This window comes from Channa argus, unplaced genomic scaffold (genome assembly GCF_033026475.1).
Source record: "Channa argus isolate prfri unplaced genomic scaffold, Channa argus male v1.0 Contig013, whole genome shotgun sequence".
NCBI lineage: Eukaryota > Metazoa > Chordata > Actinopteri > Anabantiformes > Channidae > Channa > Channa argus.
In genome coordinates this window covers 39,123-64,526 of record NW_027125232.1, presented here as the reverse complement: position 1 = coordinate 64,526, position 25,404 = coordinate 39,123, and the positions used below count along the sequence as shown (strand labels likewise).

Sequence of the window (25,404 nt, the reverse complement as noted above, 5' to 3'; positions counted from 1 at the left end):
TTTATTTTGTCTCACTGAAACGTGGTTGCAGCAGGAAGAATATGTCAGTTTAAATGAGTCAACCCCCCAAAGTCATATTAATTATCATGTTCCTAGATGCACAGGCCGAGGTGGAGGAGTAGCAGCAATATTTCACTCTAGCTTATCAATAATTCCTAGACCTAAACATAGTTATACCTCATTTGAGAGTCTTACTCTTAGCCTTTCACACCCAAACTGGAAAACTCAAAAACCACTATTATTTGTTATCGTGTACCGTCCTCCAGTCCCTTATTCAGAGTTTTTGATTGAATTTTCTGATTTTCTATCTGATTTAGTGCTTAGTACAGATAAAGTCATTATAGTGGGTGACTTTAACATTCATGTAGATGCTGACAGTAACTGTCTGAGCACTGCGTTTAATTCATTATTAGATTCAATTGGTTTTTCCCAAAATGTAAATAAACCCACTCATTGTTTTAGTCACACGTTAGACCTTGTCCTTACATATGGCATTGAAACTGATAATTTAATAGTATTTCCTCATAATTCTCTTCTGTCTGACCATTTTCTAATAACATTTGAATTTACAATAACGGACTATACAGCAGTTAGGAAAAAATTCCACTACAGCAGATGTTTATCTGAAAATGCTGTGAATACATTTAAAGAAATTATTTCTTCATCTTTTTCACCACCATGTGTCAATACTATGGTGAGTAGCCATCTTACTCCTGTGCAAATTGATTATTTAGTTGACGATTCTGCCGCCTCACTGCGTAGGATACTAGATACAGTTGCCCCTTTGAAATAGAAGGCAGTGAATCAGAGGAGCCGACCTCCATGGTACAATTCACAAATGCACAGCTTAAAGCAGGCAACACGAAAGCTAGAGAGGAAGTGGCGTTCCACTAATTTAGAAGAATCCCGGTTAGCCTGGAAAAACAGTTTAAAAACATACAAAAAAGCTCTCCGTGATGCCAGAACAGCATATTATTCCGCATTAATAGAGGAAAACAAGAACAACCCCCGGTTTCTGTTCAGCACTGTAGCCAGGCTGACTAAGAGCCATAGTTCTGTTGAGCCTAGTATTCCCTTAACTTTGAGCAGCAATGACTTTATGACTTTCTTTACTAGTAAAATTGTAGCCATTAGGGAAAAGATTCACCAGATCCTCCCTACAAATATTACGGCTAGATCTTCATGTACAACAGCTATAGAATCCTCAATAAGGCCCCAATCCATCTTAGACTGCTTTTCACCCATAGATCTCACTGAGCTAAGTTCAACTACCGCCTCCTCAAAACTAACAACATGTCTTTTAGACCCTGTTCCAACCAAATTGCTTAAAGATGTTCTACCTTTAATAGACACTTTCATATTAGATTTGATTAACCTATCTTTAGAAACTGGCTATGTACCAAAGGCCTATAAAGTTGCTGTAATCAAACCATTACTTAAAAAACCTTGTCTTGATCCAGGGGATTTAGCCAACTATAGACCAATATCAAATCTCCCGTTTATTTCTAAAATCCTTGAAAAAGTAGTTGCAAAACAATTATGTGATCACCTTTACAGGAATAATTTGTATGAAGACTTTCAGTCAGGATTTAGAGCTCATCACAGTACAGAAACAGCACTGGTAAAAGTCTCCAATGATCTTCTCCTGGCTTCAGATAATGGACTTGTGTCTGTACTCGTCTTACTAGACCTTAGTGCCGCATTTGACACCATTGACCACAACATTTTATTACAGAGACTAGAACATGGATTTGGGATTAAAGGAACCACATTACATTGGTTTAAATCTTATCTGTCAGACAGATTCCAACTTGTTCATGTTAATGATGACTCTTCTTTATGCACCAAAGTCAGCTATGGAGTTCCACAGGGCTCTGTGTTAGGACCAATACTTTTTAATCTCTACATGTCACCTTTAGGCAAAATCATTAGGAAACATTCCATAAACTTCCACTGATATGCAGATGATACCCAGCTCTATTTATCTGTGAAACCAGAAGATACTAACCAATTAGTCAAATTTGAAGCATGTCTAAAAGACATAAAGAACTGGATGTCCTACAATTTCCTACTTCTAAATTCAGACAAAACTGAAATCATCCTCTTTGGGCCTAAAAACATGAGAAATATGCTGTCTAACAATATAGTTACTCTAGATGACATAACTTTGGCCTCTAGTACTACGGTGAGGAACCTTGGAGTTATCTTTGACCAAGATTTGGCGTTTACGTCACATAAAAGACAAATGTCTAGAACAGCCTTCTTCCACCTACGGAACATTGCTAAAATTAGAAGCATCCTGTCTCAAAGTGATGCCGAAAAACTTGTCCATGCATTTGTTACTTCTAGGTTGGACTACTGTAATTCCCTACTTCTGGGGTGTCCTAATAACTCTCTAAAAAGCCTTCAATTAATCCAAAATGCTGCAGCAAGAGTGCTGACTGGATTAGGAAAGAGAGATCATATTTCACCTTCACTAGCTTCTCTTCATTGGCTTCCCATAAAATCTAGAATAGAGTTCAAAACCCTCCTCCTTACATACAAAGCTCTTAATGGTCAAGCTCCATCATATTTAATAGATCTCATAGTCCTGTATCGCCCAATTAGACCACTTCGATCCCAAAATACTGGCCTACTTGTGGTTCCCAGAGTTTGCAAAAGTAGAATGGGAGGCAGAGCCTTTAGCTATCAAGCTCCTCTCCTGTGGAACCAGCTTCCAATCCAAATTCGGGGAGCAGACACCCTCTCTACTTTTAAGACTAGGCTTAAAACTTTCCTTTTTGATGAAGCTTATAGTTAAAAATCCTCACTCAACGCCAGTGCCTTATCCATTAGGCCACTGGGGCATCTCAAACACCTTTACTCATCAGTTCTTCCACCAAACAGTTGCTTCCTAGACAGAGCATAATGTGAGACATGCCATGTTGGCTTTGGGTAACACAATAATGGCCCCAAATGCAGTAGATATAGTGAGTAGAAGGGGAAAGATGTGAAATACGTAGAAAATAGATTGCCATGCTGAGATGAAACTGGCATTGTACACCAGATTGGACTCGAACCCTTTGGGTAACACAATAATGACAATAAAAGCAGTTAGTATAGTAAGATGGACGAAAGCATTTGAAAGAGCAGAGAAAGGAATTTGAAATATACAAAAATTGCATTCCCAAGCTGATATGCATCTGGAATTGTACAGTAGATGAATATGTACTGTCCTTATCTGGTTCATTTTACTAAGACATTGTAAAGGCTCTAAATCACTTTACAAAACACAGTTAGCAGAGGATGGATTCAATCCATCGACCTCTGGGTTATGGGCCCAGCACACTTCTGCTGCGCCAATCTGCTTTCAACCAAACCAGATTGGACTCGAACCCTTTGGGTAACACAATAATGACAATAAAAGCAGTTAGTATAGTAAGATTGAGGAAAGCATTTGAAAGAGCAGAGAAAAGAATGTGAAATATACAAAAATTGCATTCCCAAGCTGATATGCATCTGGAATTGTACAGTAGGTGAATATGTACATTCTGTATCTGGTTCACTTTACTAAAAAGTTGCAAAGGCCCTAAGTCAGCTTACAAAACACAGTTAGCAGAGGATGGTTTCGATCCATCGACCTCTGGGTTATGGGCCCAGCACGCTTCCGCTGCGCCACTCTGCTGTCAACCACCCCAGATGGGACTTGAACCCACAATCCCTGGCTTAGGAGGCCAGTGCCTTATCCATTAGGCCACTGGGGCCTCTCAAACACCTTTACTCATCAGTTCTTCCACCAAACAGTTGCTTCCTAGACAGAGCATAATGTGAGACATGCCATGTTGGCTTTGGGTAACACAATAATGGCCCCAAATGCAGTAGATATAGTGAGTAGAAGGGAAATTTTTAAAAGTGCAAAGAAAAAGATGTGAAACACGTAGAAACTAGATTGCCATGCTGATATGAAACTGGCATTGTACCCCAGATTGGACTCGAACCCTTTGGGTAGCACAATAATGACAATAAAAGCAGTTAGTATAGTAAGATGGAGGAAAGCATTTGAAAGAGCAGAGAAAAGAATGTGAAATATACAATAATTGCATTCCCAAGCTGATATGCATCTGGAATTGTATAGTAGGTGAATATGTACTTTCTGTATCTGGTTCACTTTACTAAGAGGTTGTAAAGGCCCTAAGTCAGCTTACAAAACACAGTTAGCAGAGGATGGCTTCGATCCATCGACCTCTGGGTTATGGGCCCAGCACGCTTCCGCTGCGCCACTCTGCTGTCAACCACCCCAGATGGGACTTGAACCCACAATCCCTGGCTTAGGAGGCCAGTGCCTTATCCATTAGGCCACTGGGGCATCTCAATCACCTTTACTCATCAGTTCTTCCACCAAACAGTTGCTTCCTATACAGAGCATAATGTGAGACATGCCATGTTGGCTTTGGGTAACACAATAATGGCCCCATATGCAGTAGATATAGTGAGTTCAATTCAATTCAACTTTATTTATATAGTGCCAATTCACAACAAAGTCATCTCAGGGCACTTTACAGAATAAAGTCAAGATTATAAAGATATATAAAGAGAACCCAACAATTCCCCCTGGAGCAAGCCATAGGCAACAGTGGAGAGGAAAAACTCCCTTTAACGGAAGAAACCTCCAGCAGAACCAGGCTCAGGGTGGACGGCCATCAGCCTCGACCGGTTGGGGTGAGTGGAAAGGGGAGAGGGAAAAGAACAGAGCAACAAAAAGCAACAACAAAACATTGGGCAGATTGGTAGGACCAGTAGCTTCACGCTGGAAGACACACAGCTTCAAAGCCGGGGGACACCTGCAGAAAGGGACAGAGAGAAGGGGACAGAGGATGACAAAGACAACTACGGGAGAGAACACACAGAGTTAATGACATACAGTGGTGACAATTGCGGGATGAGAGGAGAGGAGAGATGGTCAAGAGGAGGAAAGGAGCTCAGTGCATTGGGGGGTGGGTCCCCCAGCAGTCTAAGCCTATGGCAGCATAACTATAAATAACTATATGCTTTATTAAAAAGGAAGGTTTTAAGCCTAGACTTAAAAGTAGAGAGGCTGTCTGCTTCCCGAATCTGAACTGGGAGCTGGTTTCACAAGAGAGGAGCTTGATAGCTAAAGGCTCTACCTCCCATTCTACTTTTGGAAATTCTGGGAACCACAAGTAGGCCTGCATTCTGAGAGCAAAGTGGTCTACTGGGATGATATGGTGCTATGAGGTCTTCTAAATATGATGGAGCCTGACCATTCAGAGCTTTATATGTAAGAAGCAGGGTTTCAAATTCTATTCTACATTTAATTGGAAGCCAATGGAGAGAAGCTAGTGAAGGTGAAATATGATCTCTCTTGCTAGTTCCAGTCAGCACTCTTGCTGCAGCATTTTGGATTAATTGCAGGCTCTTTAGGGAGTTACTGGGGCATCCTGAAAGTAGGGAATTACAGTAGTCAAACCTAGAGGTAACAAATGCATGGACCAGTTTTTCGGCATCACTTTGAGACAGGATGCTCCTAATTTTGGCAATGTTCCGTAGGTGGAAGAAGGCTGTTCTAGAGATTTGTTTTATATGTGAGTTAAAGGACAGATCCTGATCAAACATAACTCCAAGGTTCCTTGCAGTAGTACTGGAGGCCAGGCTTATGCCATCTAGTGTAACAATATGGTTGGACATCATATCTCTGAGATTTTTGGGCCCAAATACTATGAATTCAGTTTTGTCTGAGTTTAAAAGTAAAAAATTGTGGGACATCCAGGCCTTTATGTCTTGTAGGCATGCTTGAAGCTTTATTAACTGATTATTTTCATCTGGTTCCATATATAAATATAGCTGGGTATCATCAGCATAACAGTGGAAGGGATATTTTTAAAAGTGCAAAGAAAAAGATGTGAAACACGTAGAAACTAGATTGCCATGCTGATATGAAACTGGCATTGTACCCCAGATTGGACTCGAACCCTTTGGGTAACAAAATAATGACAATAAAAGCAGTTAGTATAGTAAGATGGAGGAAAGCATTTGAAAGAGCAGAGAAAAGAATGTGAAATTTACAAAAATTGCATTCCCAAGCTGATATGCATCTGGAATATTACAGTAGGTGAATATGTACTTTCTGTATCTGGATCACTTTACTTAAAGGTTGTAAAGGCCCTAAGTCAGCTTACAAAACACAGTTAGCAAAGGATGGTTTCAATCTATTGACCTCTGGGTTATGGGCCCAGCACGCTTCCGCTGCGCCACTCTGCTTTCAACCACGCCAGATTGGACTCGAACCCTTTGGGTAACACAATAATGACAATAAAAGCAGTTAGTATAGTAAGATGGAGGAAAGCATTTGAAAGAGCAGAGAAAAGAATGTGAAATATACAAAAATTGCATTCCCAAGCTGATATGCATCTGGAATATTACAGTAGGTGAATATGTACTTTCTGTATCTGGATCACTTTACTTAAAGGTTGTAAAGGCCCTAAGTCAGCTTACAAAACACAGTTAGCAAAGGATGGTTTCAATCTATTGACCTCTGGGTTATGGGCCCAGCACGCTTTTGCTGCGCCACTCTGCTGTCAACCACCCCAGATGGGACTCGAACCCACAATCCCTGGCTTAGGAGGCCAGTGCATTATCCATTAGGCCACTGGGGCATATTTCACATGGGGCAAAAAATTGTGGGACATCCAGGCCTTTATGTCTTGTAGGCATGCTTGAAGCTTTATTAACTGATTATTTTCATCTGGTTCCATATATAAATATAGCTGGGTATCATCAGCATAACAGTGGAAGGGATATTTTTAAAAGTGCAAAGAAAAAGATGTGAAACACGTAGAAACTAGATTGCCATGCTGATATGAAACTGGCATTGTACCCCAGATTGGACTCGAACCCTTTGGGTAACACAATAATGACAATAAAAGCAGTTAGTATAGTAAGATGGAGGAAAGCATTTGAAATACGTAGAAACTAGATTGCCATGCTGAGATGAAACTGGCATTGTACACCAGATTGGACTCGAACCCTTTGGGTAACACAATAATGGCCCCAAATGCAGTAGATATAGTGAGTAGAAGGGAAATTTTTAAAAGTGCAAAGAAAAAGATGTGAAACACATAGAAACTAGTTTCCAATGCTGATATGAAACTGGCATTGTACCCCAGATTGGACTCGAACCCTTTGGGTAACACAATAATGACAATAAAAGCAGTTAGTATAGTAAGATGGAGGGAACCATTTAAAAGAGCAGAGAAAGGAATTTGAAATATACAAAAATTGCATTCCCAAGCTTATATGCATCTGGAATTGTACAGGAGGTGAATATTTACTTTCTGTATCTGGTTCAGTTTACTAAAAGGTTGTAAAGGCCCTAAGTCAGCTTACAAAACACAGTTAGCAGAGGATGGTTTCGATCCATCGACCTCTGGGTTATGGGTCCAGCACGCTTCCGCTGTACCACTCTGCTGTCAACCACCCCAGATAGGACTTGAACCCACAATCCCTGGCTTAGGAGGCCAGTGCCTTATCCAATAGGCCACTGGGGCATCTCAAACACCTTTACTCATCAGTTCTTCCACCAAACAGTTGCTTCCTATACAGAGCATAATGTGAGCCATGCCATGTTGGCTTTGGGTAACACAATAATGGCCCCAAATGCAGTAGATATAGTGAGTAGAAGGGAAATTTTTAAAAGTGCAAAGAAAAAGATGTGAAACACGTAGAAACTAGAATGCCATGCTGATATGAAACTGGCATTGTACCCCAGATTGGACTCGAACCCTTTGGGTAACACAATAATGACAATAAAAGCAGTTAGTATAGTAAGATGGAGGAAAGCATTTGAAAGAGCAGAGAAAAGAATGTGAAATATACAAAAATTGCATTCCCAAGCTGATATGCATCTGGAATATTACAGTAGGTGAATATGTACTTTCTGTATCTGGTTCACTTTACTAAAAGGTTGTAAAGGCCCTAAGTCAGCTTACAAAACACAGTTAGCAGAGGATAGTTTCGAACCATCGACCTTTGGGTTATGGGCCCAGCACGCTTCCGCTGAGCCACTCTGCTGTCAACCACCCCAGATGGGACTCGAACCCTTTGGGTAACACAATAATGACAATAAAAGCAGTTAGTATAGTAAGATGGAGGAAAGCATTTGAAAGAGCAGAGAAAAGAATGTGAAATATACAAAAATTGCATTCCCAAGCTCATATGCATCTGGAATTGTACAGTAGGTGAATATGTACTTTCTGTATCTGGTTCACTTTACTAAAAGGTTGTAAAGGCCCTAAGTCAGCTTACAAAACACAGTTAGCAGAGGATGGTTTCGATCCATCGACCTCTGGGTTATGGGCCCAGCACGCTTCCGCTGCGCCACTCTGCTTTGAACCACACCAGATTGGACTCGAACCCTTTGGGTAATACAACTGCTCATACTGAACCAAAACCCAAAACTTTTAAATGTGGATTATTAAACATCAGATCTCTCTCTTCTAAATCTTTGTTAGTAAATGACTTGATAAATGATCATCAAATTGGTTTATTTTGTCTCACTGAAACGTGGTTGCAGCAGGAAGAATATGTCAGTTTAAATGAGTCAACCCCCCAAAGTCATATTAATTATCATGTTCCTAGATGCACAGGCCGAGGTGGAGGAGTAGCAGCAATATTTCACTCTAGCTTATCAATAATTCCTAGACCTAAACATAGTTATACCTCATTTGAGAGTCTTACTCTTAGCCTTTCACACCCAAACTGGAAAACTCAAAAACCACTATTATTTGTTATCGTGTACCGTCCTCCAGTCCCTTATTCAGAGTTTTTGATTGAATTTTCTGATTTTCTATCTGATTTAGTGCTTAGTACAGATAAAGTCATTATAGTGGGTGACTTTAACATTCATGTAGATGCTGACAGTAACTGTCTGAGCACTGCGTTTAAGTCATTATTAGATTCAATTGGTTTTTCCCAAAATGTAAATAAACCCACTCATTGTTTTAGTCACACGTTAGACCTTGTCCTTACATATGGCATTGAAACTGATAATTTAATAGTATTTCCTCATAATTTTCTTCTGTCTGACCATTTTCTAATAACATTTGAATTTACAATAACGGACTATACAGCAGTTAGGAAAAAATTCCACTACAGCAGATGTTTATCTGAAAATGCTGTGAATACATTTAAAGAAATTATTTCTTCATCTTTTTCACCACCATGTGTCAATACTATGGTGAGTAGCCATCTTACTCCTGTGCAAATTGATTATTTAGTTGACGATTCTGCCGCCTCACTGCGTAGGATACTAGATACAGTTGCCCCTTTGAAATAGAAGGCAGTGAATCAGAGGAGCCGACCTCCATGGTACAATTCACAAATGCACAGCTTAAAGCAGGCAACACGAAAGCTAGAGAGGAAGTGGCGTTCCACTAATTTAGAAGAATCCCGGTTAGCCTGGAAAAACAGTTTAAAAACATACAAAAAAGCTCTCCGTGATGCCAGAACAGCATATTATTCCGCATTAATAGAGGAAAACAAGAACAACCCCCGGTTTCTGTTCAGCACTGTAGCCAGGCTGACTAAGAGCCATAGTTCTGTTGAGCCTAGTATTCCCTTAACTTTGAGCAGCAATGACTTTATGACTTTCTTTACTAGTAAAATTGTAGCCATTAGGGAAAAGATTCACCAGATCCTCCCTACAAATATTACGGCTAGATCTTCATGTACAACAGCTATAGAATCCTCAATAAGGCCCCAATCCATCTTAGACTGCTTTTCACCCATAGATCTCACTGAGCTAAGTTCAACTACCGCCTCCTCAAAACTAACAACATGTCTTTTAGACCCTGTTCCAACCAAATTGCTTAAAGATGTTCTACCTTTAATAGACACTTTCATATTAGATTTGATTAACCTATCTTTAGAAACTGGCTATGTACCAAAGGCCTATAAAGTTGCTGTAATCAAACCATTACTTAAAAAACCTTGTCTTGATCCAGGGGATTTAGCCAACTATAGACCAATATCAAATCTCCCGTTTATTTCTAAAATCCTTGAAAAAGTAGTTGCAAAACAATTATGTGATCACCTTTACAGGAATAATTTGTATGAAGACTTTCAGTCAGGATTTAGAGCTCATCACAGTACAGAAACAGCACTGGTAAAAGTCTCCAATGATCTTCTCCTGGCTTCAGATAATGGACTTGTGTCTGTACTCGTCTTACTAGACCTTAGTGCCGCATTTGACACCATTGACCACAACATTTTATTACAGAGACTAGAACATGGATTTGGGATTAAAGGAACCACATTACATTGGTTTAAATCTTATCTGTCAGACAGATTCCAACTTGTTCATGTTAATGATGACTCTTCTTTATGCACCAAAGTCAGCTATGGAGTTCCACAGGGCTCTGTGTTAGGACCAATACTTTTTAATCTCTACATGTCACCTTTAGGCAAAATCATTAGGAAACATTCCATAAACTTCCACTGATATGCAGATGATACCCAGCTCTATTTATCTGTGAAACCAGAAGATACTAACCAATTAGTCAAATTTGAAGCATGTCTAAAAGACATAAAGAACTGGATGTCCTACAATTTCCTACTTCTAAATTCAGACAAAACTGAAATCATCCTCTTTGGGCCTAAAAACATGAGAAATATGCTGTCTAACAATATAGTTACTCTAGATGACATAACTTTGGCCTCTAGTACTACGGTGAGGAACCTAGGAGTTATCTTTGACCAAGATTTGGCGTTTACGTCACATAAAAGACAAATGTCTAGAACAGACTTCTTCCACCTACGGAACATTGCTAAAATTAGAAGCATCCTGTCTCAAAGTGATGCCGAAAAACTTGTCCATGCATTTGTTACTTCTAGGTTGGACTACTGTAATTCCCTACTTCTGGGGTGTCCTAATAACTCTCTAAAAAGCCTTCAATTAATCCAAAATGCTGCAGCAAGAGTGCTGACTGGATTAGGAAAGAGAGATCATATTTCACCTTCACTAGCTTCTCTTCATTGGCTTCCCATAAAATCTAGAATAGAGTTCAAAACCCTCCTCCTTACATACAAAGCTCTTAATGGTCAAGCTCCATCATATTTAATAGATCTCATAGTCCTGTATCGCCCAATTAGACCACTTCGATCCCAAAATACTGGCCTACTTGTGGTTCCCAGAGTTTGCAAAAGTAGAATGGGAGGCAGAGCCTTTAGCTATCAAGCTCCTCTCCTGTGGAACCAGCTTCCAATCCAAATTCGGGGAGCAGACACCCTCTCTACTTTTAAGACTAGGCTTAAAACTTTCCTTTTTGATGAAGCTTATAGTTAAAAATCCTCACTCAACGCCAGTGCCTTATCCATTAGGCCACTGGGGCATCTCAAACACCTTTACTCATCAGTTCTTCCACCAAAAAGTTGCTTCCTAGACAGAGCATAATGTGAGACATGCCATGTTGGCTTTGGGTAACACAATAATGGCCCCAAATGCAGTAGATATAGTGAGTAGAAGGGAAATTTTTAAAAGTGCAAAGAAAAAGATGTGAAACACGTAGAAACTAGATTGCCATGCTGATATGAAACTGGCATTGTACCCCAGATTGGACTCGAACCCTTTGGGAAGCACAATAATGACAATAAAAGCAGTTAGTATAGTAAGATGGAGGAAAGCATTTGAAAGAGCAGAGAAAAGAATGTGAAATATACAATAATTGCATTCCCAAGCGGATATGCATCTGGAATTGTACAGTAGGTGAATATGTACTTTCTGTATCTGGTTCACTTTACTAAGAGGTTGTAAAGGCCCTAAGTCAGCTTACAAAACACAGTTAGCAGAGGATGGATTCGATCCATCGACCTCTGGGTTATGGGCCCAGCACACTTCTGCTGCGCCACTCTGCTTTCAACCAAACCAGATTGGACTCGAACCCTTTGGGTAACACAATAATGACAATAAAAGCAGTTAGTATAGTAAGATTGAGGAAAGCATTTGAAAGAGCAGAGAAAAGAATGTGAAATATACAAAAATTGCATTCCCAAGCTGATATGCATCTGGAATTGTACAGTAGGTGAATATGTACATTCTGTATCTGGTTCACTTTACTAAAAAGTTGCAAAGGCCCTAAGTCAGCTTACAAAACACAGTTAGCAGAGGATGGTTTCGATCCATCGACCTCTGGGTTATGGGCCCAGCACGCTTCTGCTGCGCCACTCTGCTGTCAACCACCCCAGATGGGACTTGAACCCACAATCCCTGGCTTAGGAGGCCAGTGCCTTATCCATTAGGCCACTGGGGCCTCTCAAACACCTTTACTCATCAGTTCTTCCACCAAACAGTTGCTTCCTAGACAGAGCATAATGTGAGACATGCCATGTTGGCTTTGGGTAACACAATAATGGCCCCAAATGCAGTAGATATAGTGAGTAGAAGGGAAATTTTTAAAAGTGCAAAGAAAAAGATGTGAAACACGTAGAAACTAGATTGCCATGCTGATATGAAACTGGCATTGTACCCCAGATTGGACTCGAACCCTTTGGGTAGCACAATAATGACAATAAAAGCAGTTAGTATAGTAAGATGGAGGAAAGCATTTGAAAGAGCAGAGAAAAGAATGTGAAATATACAATAATTGCATTCCCAAGCTGATATGCATCTGGAATTGTATAGTAGGTGAATATGTACTTTCTGTATCTGGTTCACTTTACTAAGAGGTTGTAAAGGCCCTAAGTCAGCTTACAAAACACAGTTAGCAGAGGATGGCTTCGATCCATCGACCTCTGGGTTATGGGCCCAGCACGCTTCCGCTGCGCCACTCTGCTGTCAACCACCCCAGATGGGACTTGAACCCACAATCCCTGGCTTAGGAGGCCAGTGCCTTATCCATTAGGCCACTGGGGCATCTCAATCACCTTTACTCATCAGTTCTTCCACCAAACAGTTGCTTCCTATACAGAGCATAATGTGAGACATGCCATGTTGGCTTTGGGTAACACAATAATGGCCCCATATGCAGTAGATATAGTGAGTTCAATTCAATTCAACTTTATTTATATAGTGCCAATTCACAACAAAGTCATCTCAGGGCACTTTACAGAATAAAGTCAAGATTATAAAGATATATAAAGAGAACCCAACAATTCCCCCTGGAGCAAGCCATAGGCAACAGTGGAGAGGAAAAACTCCCTTTAACGGAAGAAACCTCCAGCAGAACCAGGCTCAGGGTGGACGGCCATCAGCCTCGACCGGTTGGGGTGAGTGGAAAGGGGAGAGGGAAAAGAACAGAGCAACAAAAAGCAACAACAAAACATTGGGCAGATTGGTAGGACCAGTAGCTTCACGCTGGAAGACACACAGCTTCAAAGCCGGGGGACACCTGCAGAAAGGGACAGAGAGAAGGGGACAGAGGATGACAAAGACAACTACGGGAGAGAACACACAGAGTTAATGACATACAGTGGTGACAATTGCGGGATGAGAGGAGAGGAGAGATGGTCAAGAGGAGGAAAGGAGCTCAGTGCATTGGGGGGTGGGTCCCCCAGCAGTCTAAGCCTATGGCAGCATAACTATAAATAACTATATGCTTTATTAAAAAGGAAGGTTTTAAGTCTAGACTTAAAAGTAGAGAGGCTGTCTGCTTCCCGAATCTGAACTGGGAGCTGGTTTCACAAGAGAGGAGCTTGATAGCTAAAGGCTCTACCTCCCATTCTACTTTTGGAAATTCTGGGAACCACAAGTAGGCCTGCATTCTGAGAGCAAAGTGGTCTACTGGGATGATATGGTGCTATGAGGTCTTCTAAATATGATGGAGCCTGACCATTCAGAGCTTTATATGTAAGAAGCAGGGTTTCAAATTCTATTCTACATTTAATTGGAAGCCAATGGAGAGAAGCTAGTGAAGGTGAAATATGATCTCTCTTGCTAGTTCCAGTCAGCACTCTTGCTGCAGCATTTTGGATTAATTGCAGGCTCTTTAGGGAGTTACTGGGGCATCCTGAAAGTAGGGAATTACAGTAGTCAAACCTAGAGGTAACAAATGCATGGACCAGTTTTTCGGCATCACTTTGAGACAGGATGCTCCTAATTTTGGCAATGTTCCGTAGGTGGAAGAAGGCTGTTCTAGAGATTTGTTTTATATGTGAGTTAAAGGACAGATCCTGATCAAACATAACTCCAAGGTTCCTTGCAGTAGTACTGGAGGCCAGGCTTATGCCATCTAGTGTAACAATATGGTTGGACATCATATCTCTGAGATTTTTGGGCCCAAATACTATGAATTCAGTTTTGTCTGAGTTTAAAAGTAAAAAATTGTGGGACATCCAGGCCTTTATGTCTTGTAGGCATGCTTGAAGCTTTATTAACTGATTATTTTCATCTGGTTCCATATATAAATATAGCTGGGTATCATCAGCATAACAGTGGAAGGGATATTTTTAAAAGTGCAAAGAAAAAGATGTGAAACACGTAGAAACTAGATTGCCATGCTGATATGAAACTGGCATTGTACCCCAGATTGGACTCGAACCCTTTGGGTAACACAATAATGACAATAAAAGCAGTTAGTATAGTAAGATGGAGGAAAGCGTTTGAAAGAGCAGAGAAAAGACTGTGAAATATACAAAAATTGCATTCCCAAGCTGATATGCATCTGGAATATTACAGTAGGTGAATATGTACTTTCTGTATCTGGATCACTTTACTTAAAGGTTGTAAAGGCCCTAAGTCAGCTTACAAAACACAGTTAGCAAAGGATGGTTTCAATCTATTGACCTCTGGGTTATGGGCCCAGCACGCTTCCGCTGCGCCACTCTGCTTTCAACCACGCCAGATTGGACTCGAACCCTTTGGGTAACACAATAATGACAATAAAAGCAGTTAGTATAGTAAGATGGAGGAAAGCATTTGAAAGAGCAGAGAAAAGAATGTGAAATATACAAAAATTGCATTCCCAAGCTGATATGCATCTGGAATATTACAGTAGGTGAATATGTACTTTCTGTATCTGGATCACTTTACTTAAAGGTTGTAAAGGCCCTAAGTCAGCTTACAAAACACAGTTAGCAAAGGATGGTTTCAATCTATTGACCTCTGGGTTATGGGCCCAGCACGCTTTTGCTGCGCCACTCTGCTGTCAACCACCCCAGATGGGACTCGAACCCACAATCCCTGGCTTAGGAGGCCAGTGCATTATCCATTAGGCCACTGGGGCATCACAAACACCTTTACTCCTCAGTTCTTCCAACTAACAGTTGCTTCCTATACAGAGCATAATGTGAGACATGCCATGTTGGCTTTGGGTAACACAGTAATGGCCCCAAATGCAGTAGATATAGTGAGTAGAAGGGAAAAGATGTGAAATACGTAGAAACTAGATTGCCATGCTGAGATGAAACTGGCATTGTACACCAGATTGGACTCGAACCCTTTGGGTAACACAATAATGGCCCCAAATGCAGTAGATATAGTGAGTAGAAGGGAAATTTTTAAAAGTGCAAAGAAAAAGATGTGAAACACATAGAAACTAGTTTCCAATGCTGATATGAAACTGGCATTGTACCCCAGATTGGACTCGAACCCTTTGGGTAACACAATAATGACAATAAAAGCAGTTAGTATAGTAAGATGGAGGAAACCATTTAAAAGAGCAGAGAAAGGAATTTGAAATATACAAAAATTGCATTCCCAAGCTGATATGCATCTGGAATTGTACAGGAGGTGAATATTTACTTTCTGTATCTGGTTCAGTTTACTAAAAGGTTGCAAAGGCCCTAAGTCAGCTTACAAAACACAGTTAGCAGAGGATGGTTTCGAACCATCGACCTCTGGGTTATGGGTCCAGCACGCTTCCGCTGTACCACTCTGCTGTCAACCACCCCAGATAGGACTTGAACCCACAATCCCTGGCTTAGGAGGCCAGTGCCTTATCCAATAGGCCACTGGGGCATCTCAAACACCTTTACTCATCAGTTCTTCCACCAAACAGTTGCTTCCTATACAGAGCATAATGTGAGCCATGCCATGTTGGCTTTGGGTAACACAATAATGGCCCCAAATGCAGTAGATATAGTGAGTAGAAGGGAAATTTTTAAAAGTGCAAAGAAAAAGATGTGAAACACGTAGAAACTAGAATGCCATGCTGATATGAAACTGGCATTGTACCCCAGATTGGACTCGAACCCTTTGGGTAACACAATAATGACAATAAAAGCAGTTAGTATAGTAAGATGGAGGAAAGCATTTGAAAGAGCAGAGAAAAGAATGTGAAATATACAAAAATTGCATTCCCAAGCTGATATGCATCTGGAATATTACAGTAGGTGAATATGTACTTTCTGTATCTGGTTCACGTTACTAAAAGGTTGTAAAGGTCCTAAGTCAGCTTACAAAACACAGTTAGCAGAGGATAGTTTCGAACCATCGACCTTTGGGTTATGGGCCCAGCACGCTTCCGCTGAGCCACTCTGCTGTCAACCACCCCAGATGGGACTCGAACCCTTTGGGTAACACAATAATGACAATAAAAGCAGTTAGTATAGTAAGATGGAGGAAAGCATTTGAAAGAGCAGAGAAAAGAATGTGAAATATACAAAAATTGCATTCCCAAGCTCATATGCATCTGGAATTGTACAGTAGGTGAATATGTACTTTCTGTATCTGGTTCACTTTACTAAAAGGTTGTAAAGGCCCTAAGTCAGCTTACAAAACACAGTTAGCAGAGGATGGTTTCGATCCATCGACCTCTGGGTTATGGGCCCAGCACGCTTCCGCTGCGCCACTCTGCTTTGAACCACACCAGATTGGACTCGAACCCTTTGGGTAATACAACTGCTCATACTGAACCAAAACCCAAAACTTTTAAATGTGGATTATTAAACATCAGATCTCTCTCTTCTAAATCTTTGTTAGTAAATGACTTGATAAATGATCATCAAATTGGTTTATTTTGTCTCACTGAAACGTGGTTGCAGCAGGAAGAATATGTCAGTTTAAATGAGTCAACCCCCCAAAGTCATATTAATTATCATGTTCCTAGATGCACAGGCCGAGGTGGAGGAGTAGCAGCAATATTTCACTCTAGCTTATCAATAATTCCTAGACCTAAACATAGTTATACCTCATTTGAGAGTCTTACTCTTAGCCTTTCACACCCAAACTGGAAAACTCAAAAACCACTATTATTTGTTATCGTGTACCGTCCTCCAGTCCCTTATTCAGAGTTTTTGATTGAATTTTCTGATTTTCTATCTGATTTAGTGCTTAGTACAGATAAAGTCATTATAGTGGGTGACTTTAACATTCATGTAGATGCTGACAGTAACTGTCTGAGCACTGCGTTTAATTCATTATTAGATTCAATTGGTTTTTCCCAAAATGTAAATAAACCCACTCATTGTTTTAGTCACACGTTAGACCTTGTCCTTACATATGGCATTGAAACTGATAATTTAATAGTATTTCCTCATAATTCTCTTCTGTCTGACCATTTTCTAATAACATTTGAATTTACAATAACGGACTATACAGCAGTTAGGAAAAAATTCCACTACAGCAGATGTTTATCTGAAAATGCTGTGAATACATTTAAAGAAATTATTTCTTCATCTTTTTCACCACCATGTGTCAATACTATGGTGAGTAGCCATCTTACTCCTGTGCAAATTGATTATTTAGTTGACGATTGTGCCGCCTCACTGCGTAGGATACTAGATACAGTTGCCCCTTTGAAATAGAAGGCAGTGAATCAGAGGAGCCGACCTCCATGGTACAATTCACAAATGCACAGCTTAAAGCAGGCAACACGAAAGCTAGAGAGGAAGTGGCGTTCCACTAATTTAGAAGAATCCCGGTTAGCCTGGAAAAACAGTTTAAAAACATACAAAAAAGCTCTCCGTGATGCCAGAACAGCATATTATTCCGCATTAATAGAGGAAAACAAGAACAACCCCCGGTTTCTGTTCAGCACTGTAGCCAGGCTGACTAAGAGCCATAGTTCTGTTGAGCCTAGTATTCCCTTAACTTTGAGCAGCAATGACTTTGTGACTTTCTTTACTAGTAAAATTGTAGCCATTAGGGAAAAGATTCACCAGATCCTCCCTACAAATATTACGGCTAGATCTTCATGTACAACAGCTATAGAATGCTCAATAAGGCCCCAATCCATCTTAGACTGCTTTTCACCCATAGATCTCACTGAGCTAAGTTCAACTACCGCCTCCTCAAAACTAACAACATGTCTTTTAGACCCTGTTCCAACCAAATTGCTTAAAGATGTTCTACCTTTAATAGACACTTTCATATTAGATTTGATTAACCTATCTTTAGAAACTGGCTATGTACCAAAGGCCTATAAAGTTGCTGTAATCAAACCATTACTTAAAAAACCTTGTCTTGATCCAGGGGATTTAGCCAACTATAGACCAATATCAAATCTCCCGTTTATTTCTAAAATCCTTGAAAAAGTAGTTGCAAAACAATTATGTGATCACCTTTACAGGAATAATTTGTATGAAGACTTTCAGTCAGGATTTAGAGCTCATCACAGTACAGAAACAGCACTGGTAAAAGTCTCCAATGATCTTCTCCTGGCTTCAGATAATGGACTTGTGTCTGTACTCGTCTTACTAGACCTTAGTGCCGCATTTGACACCATTGACCACAACATTTTATTACAGAGACTAGAACATGGATTTGGGATTAAAGGAACCACATTACATTGGTTTAAATCTTATCTGTCAGACAGATTCCAACTTGTTCATGTTAATGATGACTCTTCTTTATGCACCAAAGTCAGCTATGGAGTTCCACAGGGCTCTGTGTTAGGACCAATACTTTTTAATCTCTACATGTCACCTTTAGGCAAAATCATTAGGAAACATTCCATAAACTTCCACTGATATGCAGATGATACCCAGCTCTATTTATCTGTGAAACCAGAAGATACTAACCAATTAGTCAAATTTGAAGCATGTCTAAAAGACATAAAGAACTGGATGTCCTACAATTTCCTACTTCTAAATTCAGACAAAACTGAAATCATCCTCTTTGGGCCTAAAAACATGAGAAATATGCTGTCTAACAATATAGTTACTCTAGATGACATAACTTTGGCCTCTAGTACTACGGTGAGGAACCTAGGAGTTATCTTTGACCAAGATTTGGCGTTTACGTCACATAAAAGACAAATGTCTAGAACAGACTTCTTCCACCTACGGAACATTGCTAAAATTAGAAGCATCCTGTCTCAAAGTGATGCCGAAAAACTTGTCCATGCATTTGTTACTTCTAGGTTGGACTACTGTAATTCCCTACTTCTGGGGTGTCCTAATAACTCTCTAAAAAGCCTTCAATTAATCCAAAATGCTGCAGCAAGAGTGCTGACTGGATTAGGAAAGAGAGATCATATTTCACCTTCACTAGCTTCTCTTCATTGGCTTCCCATAAAATCTAGAATAGAGTTCAAAACCCTCCTCCTTACATACAAAGCTCTTAATGGTCAAGCTCCATCATATTTAATAGATCTCATAGTCCTGTATCGCCCAATTAGACCACTTCGATCCCAAAATACTGGCCTACTTGTGGTTCCCAGAGTTTGCAAAAGTAGAATGGGAGGCAGAGCCTTTAGCTATCAAGCTCCTCTCCTGTGGAACCAGCTTCCAATCCAAATTCGGGGAGCAGACACCCTCTCTACTTTTAAGACTAGGCTTAAAACTTTCCTTTTTGATGAAGCTTATAGTTAAAAATCCTCACTCAACGCCAGTGCCTTATCCATTAGGCCACTGGGGCATCTCAAACACCTTTACTCATCAGTTCTTCCACCAAACAGTTGCTTCCTAGACAGAGCATAATGTGAGACATGCCATGTTGGCTTTGGGTAACACAATAATGGCCCCAAATGCAGTAGATATAGTGAGTAGAAGGGAAATTTTTAAAAGTGCAAAGAAAAAGATGTGAAACACGTAGAAACTAGATTGCCATGCTGATATGAAACTGGCATTGTACCCCAGATTGGACTCGAACCTTTTGGGTAGCACAATAATGACAATAAAAGCAGTTAGTATAGTAAGATGGAGGAAAGCATTTGAAAGAGCAGAGAAAAGAATGTGAAATATACAATAATTGCATTCCCAAGCGGATATGCATCTGGAATTGTACAGTAGGTGAATATGTACTTTCTGTATCTGGTTCACTTTACTAAGAGGTTGTAAAGGCCCTAAGTCAGCTTACAAAACACAGTTAGCAGAGGATGGTTTCGATCCATCGACCTCTGGGTTTTGGGCCCAGCACGCTTCCGCTGCGCCACTCTGCTTTCAACCACACCAGATTGGAGTCGAACCCTTTGGGTAACACAATAATGACAATAAAAGCAGTTAGTATAGTAAGATGGAGGAAAGCATTTGAAAGAGCAGAGAAAAGAATGTGAAATATACAAAAATTGCATTCCCAAGCTGATATGCATCTGGAATTGTACAGTAGGCGAATATGTATTTTCTGTATCTGGTTCACTTTACTAAAAGGTTGTAAAGGCCCTAAGTCAGCTTACAAAGCACAGTTAGCAGAGGATGGTTTCGATCCATCGACCTCTGGGTTATGGGCCCAGCACGCTTCCGCTGCGCCACTCTGCTTTCAACCACGCCAGATTGGACTCGAACCCTTTGGGTAACACAATAATGACAATAAAAGCAGTTAGTATGGTAAGATGGAGGAAAGCATTTGAAAGAGCAGAGAAAAGAATGTGAAATATACAAAAATTGCATTCCCAAGCTGATATGCATCTGGAATATTACAGTAGGTGAATATGTACTTTCTGTATCTGGATCACTTTACTTAAAGGTTGTAAAGGCCCTAAGTCAGCTTACAAAACACAGTTAGCAAAGGATGGTTTCAATCTATTGACCTCTGGGTTATGGGCCCAGCACGCTTCTGCTGCGCCACTCTGCTGTCAACCACCCCAGATGGGACTCGAACCCACAATCCCTGGCTTAGGAGGCCAGTGCATTATCCATTAGGCCACTGGGGCATCACAAACACCTTTACTCCTCAGTTCTTCCAACTAACAGTTGCTTCCTATATAGAGCATAATGTGAGACATGCCATGTTGGCTTTGGGTAACACAGTAATGGCCCCAAATGCAGTAGATATAGTGAGTAGAAGGGAAAAGATGTGAAATACGTAGAAACTAGATTGCCATGCTGAGATGAAACTGGCATTGTACACCAGATTAGACTCGAACCCTTTGGGTAACACAATAATGACAATAAAAGCAGTTAGTATAGTAAGATGGACGAAAGCATTTGAAAGAGCAGAGAAAGGAATTTGAAATATACAAAAATTGCATTCCCAAGCTGATATGCATCTGGAATTGTACAGTAGATGAATATGTACTGTCTGTATCTGGTTCATTTTACTAAGACATTGTAAAGGCTCTAAATCACTTTACAAAACACAGTTAGCAGAGGATGGATTCGATCCATCGACCTCTGGGTTATGGGCCCAGCACACTTCTGCTGCGCCACTCTGCTTTCAACCAAACCAGATTGGACTCGAACCCTTTGGGTAACACAATAATGACAATAAAAGCAGTTAGTATAGTAAGATTGAGGAAAGCATTTGAAAGAGCAGAGAAAAGAATGTGAAATATACAAAAATTGCATTCCCAAGCTGATATGCATCTGGAATTGTACAGTAGGTGAATATGTACATTCTGTATCTGGTTCACTTTACTAAAAAGTTGCAAAGGCCCTAAGTCAGCTTACAAAACACAGTTAGCAGAGGATGGTTTCGATCCATCGACCTCTGGGTTATGGGCCCAGCACGCTTCCGCTGCGCCACTCTGCTGTCAACCACCCCAGATGGGACTTGAACCCACAATCCCTGGCTTAGGAGGCCAGTGCCTTATCCATTAGGCCACTGGGGCCTCTCAAACACCTTTACTCATCAGTTCTTCCACCAAACAGTTGCTTCCTAGACAGAGCATAATGTGAGACATGCCATGTTGGCTTTGGGTAACACAATAATGGCCCCAAATGCAGTAGATATAGTGAGTAGAAGGGAAATTTTTAAAAGTGCAAAGAAAAAGATGTGAAACACGTAGAAACTAGATTGCCATGCTGATATGAAACTGGCATTGTACCCCAGATTGGACTCGAACCCTTTGGGTAACACAATAATGACAATAAAAGCAGTTAGTATAGTAAGATGGAGGAAAGCATTTGAAAGAGCAGAGAAAAGAATGTGAAATATACAATAATTGCATTCCCAAGCTGATATGCATCTGGAATTGTATAGTAGGTGAATATGTACTTTCTGTATCTGGTTCACTTTACTAAGAGGTTGTAAAGGCCCTAAGTCAGCTTACAAAACGCAGTTAGCAGAGGATGGTTTCGATCCATCGACCTCTGGGTTATGGGCCCAGCACGCTTCCGCTGCGCCACTCTGCTGTCAACCACCCCAGATGGGACTTGAACCGACAATCCCTGGCTTAGGAGGCCAGTGCCTTATCCGTTAGGCCACTGGGGCCTCTCAAACACCTTTACTCATCAGTTCTTCCACCAAACAGTTGCTTCCTAGACAGAGCATAATGTGAGACATGCCATGTTGGCTTTGGGTAACACAATAATGGCCCCAAATGCAGTAGATATAGTGAGTAGAAGGGAAATTTTTAAAAGTGCAAAGAAAAAGATGTGAAACACGTAGAAACTAGATTGCCATGCTGATATGAAACTGGCATTGTACCCCAGATTGGACTCGAACCCTTTGGGTAGCACAATAATGACAATAAAAGCAGTTAGTATAGTAAGATGGAGGAAAGCATTTGAAAGAGCAGAGAAAAGAATGTGAAATATACAATAATTGCATTCCCAAGCTGATATGCATCTGGAATTGTATAGTAGGTGAATATGTACTTTCTGTATCTGGTTCACTTTACTAAGAGGTTGTAAAGGCCCTAAGTCAGCTTACAAAACACAGTTAGCAGAGGATGGTTCCGATCCATCGACCTCTGGGTTATGGGCCCAGCACGCTTCCGCTGCGCCACTCTGCTGTCAACCACCCCAGATGGGACTTGAACCCACAATCCCTGGTTTAGGAGGCCAGTGCCTTATCCATTAGGCCACTGGGGCATCTCAATCACCTTTACTCATCAGTTCTTCCACCAAACAGTTGCTTCCTATACAGAGCATAATGTGAGACATGCCATGTTGGCTTTGGGTAACACAATAATGGCCCCATATGCAGTAGATATAGTGAGTTCAATTCAATTCAACTTTATTTATATAGTGCCAATTCACAACAAAGTCATCTCAGGGCACTTTACAGAATAAAGTCAAGATTATAAAGATATATAAAGAGAACCCAACAATTCCCCCTGGAGCAAGCCATAGGCAACAGTGGAGAGGAAAAACTCCCTTTAACGGAAGAAACCTCCAGCAGAACCAGGCTCAGGGTGGACGGCCATTTGCCTCGACCGGTTGGGGTGAGTGGAAAGGGGAGAGGGAAAAGAACAGAGCAACAAAAAGCAACAACAAAACATTGGGCAGATTGGTAGGACCAGTAGCTTCACGCTGGAAGACACACAGCTTCAAAGCCGGGGGACACCTGCAGAAAGGGACAGAGAGAAGGGGACAGAGGATGACAAAGACAACTACGGGAGAGAACACACAGAGTTAATGACATACAGTGGTGACAATTGCGGGATGAGAGGAGAGGAGAGATGGTCAAGAGGAGGAAAGGAGCTCAGTGCATTGGGGGGTGGGTCCCCCAGCAGTCTAAGCCTATGGCAGCATAACTATAAATAACTATATGCTTTATTAAAAAGGAAGGTTTTAAGCCTAGACTTAAAAGTAGAGAGGCTGTCTGCTTCCCGAATCTGAACTGGGAGCTGGTTTCACAAGAGAGGAGTTTGATAGCTAAAGGCTCTACCTCCCATTCTACTTTTGGAAATTCTGGGAACCACAAGTAGGCCTGCATTCTGAGAGCAAAGTGGTCTACTGGGATGATATGGTGCTATGAGGTCTTCTAAATATGATGGAGCCTGACCATTCAGAGCTTTATATGTAAGAAGCAGGGTTTCAAATTCTATTCTACATTTAATTGGAAGCCAATGGAGAGAAGCTAGTGAAGGTGAAATATGATCTCTCTTGCTAGTTCCAGTCAGCACTCTTGCTGCAGCATTTTGGATTAATTGCAGGCTCTTTAGGGAGTTACTGGGGCATCCTGAAAGTAGGGAATTACAGTAGTCAAACCTAGAGGTAACAAATGCATGGACCAGTTTTTCGGCATCACTTTGAGACAGGATGCTCCTAATTTTGGCAATGTTCCGTAGGTGGAAGAAGGCTGTTCTAGAGATTTGTTTTATATGTGAGTTAAAGGACAGATCCTGATCAAACATAACTCCAAGGTTCCTTGCAGTAGTACTGGAGGCCAGGCTTATGCCATCTAGTGTAACAATATGGTTGGACATCATATCTCTGAGATTTTTGGGCCCAAATACTATGAATTCAGTTTTGTCTGAGTTTAAAAGTAAAAAATTGTGGGACATCCAGGCCTTTATGTCTTGTAGGCATGCTTGAAGCTTTATTAACTGATTATTTTCATCTGGTTCCATATATAAATATAGCTGGGTATCATCAGCATAACAGTGGAAGGGATATTTTTAAAAGTGCAAAGAAAAAGATGTGAAACACGTAGAAACTAGATTGCCATGCTGATATGAAACTGGCATTGTACCCCAGATTGGACTCGAACCCTTTGGGTAACACAATAATGACAATAAAAGCAGTTAGTATAGTAAGATGGAGGAAAGCATTTGAAAGAGCAGAGAAAAGAATGTGAAATATACAAAAATTGCATTCCCAAGCTGATATGCATCTGGAATATTACAGTAGGTGAATATGTACTTTCTGTATCTGGATCACTTTACTTAAAGGTTGTAAAGGCCCTAAGTCAGCTTACAAAACACAGTTAGCAAAGGATGGTTTCAATCTATTGACCTCTGGGTTATGGGCCCAGCACGCTTCCGCTGCGCCACTCTGCTTTCAACCACGCCAGATTGGACTCGAACCCTTTGGGTAACACAATAATGACAATAAAAGCAGTTAGTATAGTAAGATGGAGGAAAGCATTTGAAAGAGCAGAGAAAAGAATGTGAAATATACAAAAATTGCATTCCCAAGCTGATATGCATCTGGAATATTACAGTAGGTGAATATGTACTTTCTGTATCTGGATCACTTTACTTAAAGGTTGTAAAGGCCCTAAGTCAGCTTACAAAACACAGTTAGCAAAGGATGGTTTCAATCTATTGACCTCTGGGTTATGGGCCCAGCACGCTTTTGCTGCGCCACTCTGCTGTCAACCACCCCAGATGGGACTTGAACCCACAATCCCTGGCTTAGGAGGCCAGT

The 25,404-nt window shown here is 40.8% G+C and overlaps 6 non-coding genes across 6 annotated transcripts; all 6 read right to left on the bottom strand.

Annotated features, from left to right (window-relative positions):
• Nucleotides 1-3,670: 3,670 nt before the first annotated feature.
• On the bottom strand, nucleotides 3,671-3,743 carry trnar-ccu (transfer RNA arginine (anticodon CCU)). Its single transcript has one exon. It is a non-coding gene; the product is annotated as a tRNA-Arg (tRNA).
• Nucleotides 3,744-4,272: 529 nt separating this feature from the next.
• On the bottom strand, nucleotides 4,273-4,345 carry trnar-ccu (transfer RNA arginine (anticodon CCU)). Its single transcript has one exon. It is a non-coding gene; the product is annotated as a tRNA-Arg (tRNA).
• A 7,884-nt stretch (nucleotides 4,346-12,229) lies between these two features.
• On the bottom strand, nucleotides 12,230-12,302 carry trnar-ccu (transfer RNA arginine (anticodon CCU)). Its single transcript has one exon. It is a non-coding gene; the product is annotated as a tRNA-Arg (tRNA).
• A 529-nt stretch (nucleotides 12,303-12,831) lies between these two features.
• On the bottom strand, nucleotides 12,832-12,904 carry trnar-ccu (transfer RNA arginine (anticodon CCU)). Its single transcript has one exon. It is a non-coding gene; the product is annotated as a tRNA-Arg (tRNA).
• Nucleotides 12,905-20,237: 7,333 nt separating this feature from the next.
• trnal-caa (transfer RNA leucine (anticodon CAA)) lies at nucleotides 20,238-20,309 on the bottom strand. Its single transcript has one exon. It is a non-coding gene; the product is annotated as a tRNA-Leu (tRNA).
• Nucleotides 20,310-21,844: 1,535 nt separating this feature from the next.
• trnar-ccu (transfer RNA arginine (anticodon CCU)) lies at nucleotides 21,845-21,917 on the bottom strand. Its single transcript has one exon. It is a non-coding gene; the product is annotated as a tRNA-Arg (tRNA).
• Between the last annotated feature and the right edge of the window lie 3,487 nt (nucleotides 21,918-25,404).